Source organism: Dunckerocampus dactyliophorus, chromosome 8 (assembly GCF_027744805.1).
Source record: "Dunckerocampus dactyliophorus isolate RoL2022-P2 chromosome 8, RoL_Ddac_1.1, whole genome shotgun sequence".
NCBI classification, from domain to species: domain Eukaryota; kingdom Metazoa; phylum Chordata; class Actinopteri; order Syngnathiformes; family Syngnathidae; genus Dunckerocampus; species Dunckerocampus dactyliophorus.
In genome coordinates this window covers 17,117,501-17,120,794 of record NC_072826.1, presented here as the reverse complement: position 1 = coordinate 17,120,794, position 3,294 = coordinate 17,117,501, and the positions used below count along the sequence as shown (strand labels likewise).

Here is a 3,294-nt window from a genome sequence, read left to right as displayed (position 1 = left end):
AGGTGGCCCTTTTCAGCTTAAATGTTTTCAGGGCCCCTTGTAGGTGCTGGACTCATCCTGACTTAAACCCCCTGGAAACCTGATGAGACTGAACTTCAAGTTGACAGAACCCATAGCAAAAGATCTCTATGTCTCCAGTAAACACACCCAGCACCCCATCAGTCCTCCCCACTGTGACCAGGGATGGAGTGGAACTCCATCACGGTGGGCTAAGATCATGGCCCAACTGTTATTTTCATAAGCTTACTATAAGACTAGGACTGCTATATATCTGAAGGTCTGGGCAATAAAAGGTATATTTAAAGTGCCCCTAGTATGCAACAGCGACTTTTTAATGATGTTTTACTAGTAATATGTGTCCCTAGAGCGTGTTTATGAGCACCAACTCATCATCTCACTTGTTTACTCTGCTTTTGAGAGAAGAGGCGCTCAAATGCTCACTTTTGAAATTGCAGCTTTTCCTGACATCATGAAGGAACAACATCCTTCCTCGTGGACATAACGCCACCTCTGAGCCACCTCTGGCTGGATGAGACCGCCATTTCTGCATTTCTGCATTTCTGCATTTCTGCATTTCTTCATTTCTGCTTCCAACAACAAAACATAAGCATTCACCATAGCAAGTTCGCGGCAAGGAGCCAAACATAGCACAAGCATCCTCGCCGGCGCACTTCCATGACGTCACTGCCGGCGGCAAGGTACGTGTTTATTGGTTCTAGAATGTTGATATTTAGTTTGATATATTTTTTCCCATTTTTGAAAATTATGGTTGCAGCAGAATAATGTGTTTATTTTGGTAATTGATGGTTTTGTGGGGGGGGGTTCCAACAAAACTGGGTAAAAGTGATGTTAAATGTTCGGTTGTCCATTCATTTGTCATTTGTAATCATTTTTGCATCATTTTTGCATCATTTTCTGCATCATTTTCTGCATTTAAAACTGTAATTATTAAAATGTGTTTTGTGTTAACATGTTTGTGTGTCTGGAACAGATTCATTGGATTAACATTATTGTCATGGGAAAATTTGCTTTGGTTAGAGTCCGTTTTGGTTTGAGTCGGACTTTCTGAAACGGATTAATGACGTTAACCAAGGCACCACTGTATTATGTTGGACAAGTGCAGAGTTACAGTGTATATGTAAAAAGTTGATAAAGCGCACAATAGCGCTTCTTGGAGACACACACGCGCGGACAAACACAGCTCATTAGCATTAAAGCTACACACACACAAAACGGCGTGTTCCCAATTGGGCTTACTAAAAGCACTTTTAAACTGTCTAAATACCAGCATCAAGGCTCAAGCACTTCCAACACACTATTGTGGGACCTCTGACACTTATTTAAAATTGTTGAAAAAGAGTAGAATGGACGAAGACAAGCACACACAAACACACGTGCACACACTCACACACAGTAAGGAGTTATTTAGCATTCTATCTATCTCGAGTGTGGACTGAGAGCTTCTTAGTTGTGTAAACAAGCTTGCTGAAGAGCTCTTAACCAAACAAAGATTGAAAATGCAGATAGAAGAAGAAGAAGCAGCATGGTGAGGAGAAGGAGGAGGAAGGAAAGGAGGAGGAGCAGTGCATGCATTTACTTAACATGACTTCCCCTCCTCGGCCAAAGCAAACAGGCTGCAGAGGCTGCTGCTGCTGCTGCTGGAGGAAGACTTGCGTGAGGAAGACTTGGCAGACTAAAGACGAACTCACCAGTGGAGCGCCCACCTTCTTATTGTTGTTTTTTAAACATTTGACCTTTTTTTGCTCATGGATAATCGGATTTGCTGCAGAATGATGGTAAGCACCAAAATGCTTTCATTTTTCCTAAAATGCTGACTAAATATTGTGTAGGTTTAGGGAGGACTACACATTTTACTGGACCCAAATTGGATGCTTTGAAAACATTATTTCTAACTGACATTCAGACACTACTAAAAAGCTCTTCTCCCTAATTTTACACACTCTAACGCTTAAATGTTAAATTGCCTTCATAAAACCCCCGACACTTCACCTGACATTTTAAATATTTCTGCCATGACCTCTTACCATCCTGATATCAGAATATAGCTACGTTTTCACACTATGTTACAGAACATACATTAGAAAAGAAAACACACACACAATAACACACACAATACACAAAAAAGTACATATATCCACAACTTGTGTGTAAAATGTGGCGGCGCTAAGGTGCAAATCATAGCGTCATAAATCGATATTAGTGGATTTATTGCTTTTTATAAAAGCATATTGTTTTACCTATTGCACTGGTATAACTACATACGAGGAGCTGTAGGTATAAATATATGCAATTATTTCACCAATAACAGATCAATTGTCTTCCAGGGTGAAGACATGTAGAATGTTATTAAAGAGAATAACAAAAAAAAGTTAAAAAAAAAAAAAAATAAGATAATAAAAGATAATAAAACAATATATGGTGATGGTATTGGTTTTATTTATTTTGAACATGCATACAAGTTACATTGGAATACATGACATATTGCAGTTCACAGTTGTACACGTCCAAAAAGGAGTAGGAAGAAGCAAAGCTTATTTAATCCTACCCCCCATCCGTTTCACATCAACTGCAATATATTTGTTCACTTCCTGTACCCCAAATGTACAAATGTACTCTTTGCTAATTAAAATGCATAGGAAAATGATGAGGTAATATAACATTGTGGTAAAATAGAAGGCAAGGTTATCAAATTAAAGAATACAAGTTAATACAAAATAATAAAAAGTCCTTGCGGTGTTCCCTCCCACCTCATTCTTTAGTTTTTCTACATGAAGTGTTGAACAGTGCAATGATGCAGCCAAGGAGGGAACCTCATTAACTAAATTAGGGGCACTTTCAAAGGCCCGTATTTATATCTTTCAAGCACCCCCTTCATGCGTCCCCCCCAATCCCCCACCCCACCACACCAACTAACTTTCTCTGTGTTTTTACAAGCATTAAAATACACTTACATATTTCTGCACGCTGATTAACCTCATGTCTATAAAATGACCACACATTTCTGTGTATTTCTTTGACAGTTTAACCCTGAAGAAATACTGGGGAGTGTATTTCTTTTCAAGCCATTGTGGCTATGTTGAATGAATACATTAATACAAATTATTCATTCATTCATTTTCTATACAGCTTGTCCTCACTAGGGTCGCAGGGGTATGCTGGGCCCACCCAGCTGACTTTGGGCGAGAGGCAGGGTACGCCCTGGACTGGTCGACACCCAATCGCAGTTAATTTCTATATTTATTTTATATTTTGTTATATACCAGATGGCGGCGC

General features: G+C 39.3%; 1 protein-coding gene across 2 annotated transcripts in view; it reads left to right on the top strand.

The window, feature by feature from the left end:
- Nucleotides 1-1,625: 1,625 nt before the first annotated feature.
- The window catches only part of eya2 (EYA transcriptional coactivator and phosphatase 2), a 33,894-nt gene continuing 32,225 nt past the window's right edge, over nt 1,626-3,294 (top strand). For both annotated transcript variants that reach the window (XM_054785038.1, XM_054785037.1), the window contains exon 1: nt 1,626-1,796. The gene's annotated coding sequence lies outside the window, so the exon portion shown is untranslated. The remainder of the gene's footprint in view (nt 1,797-3,294) is intronic.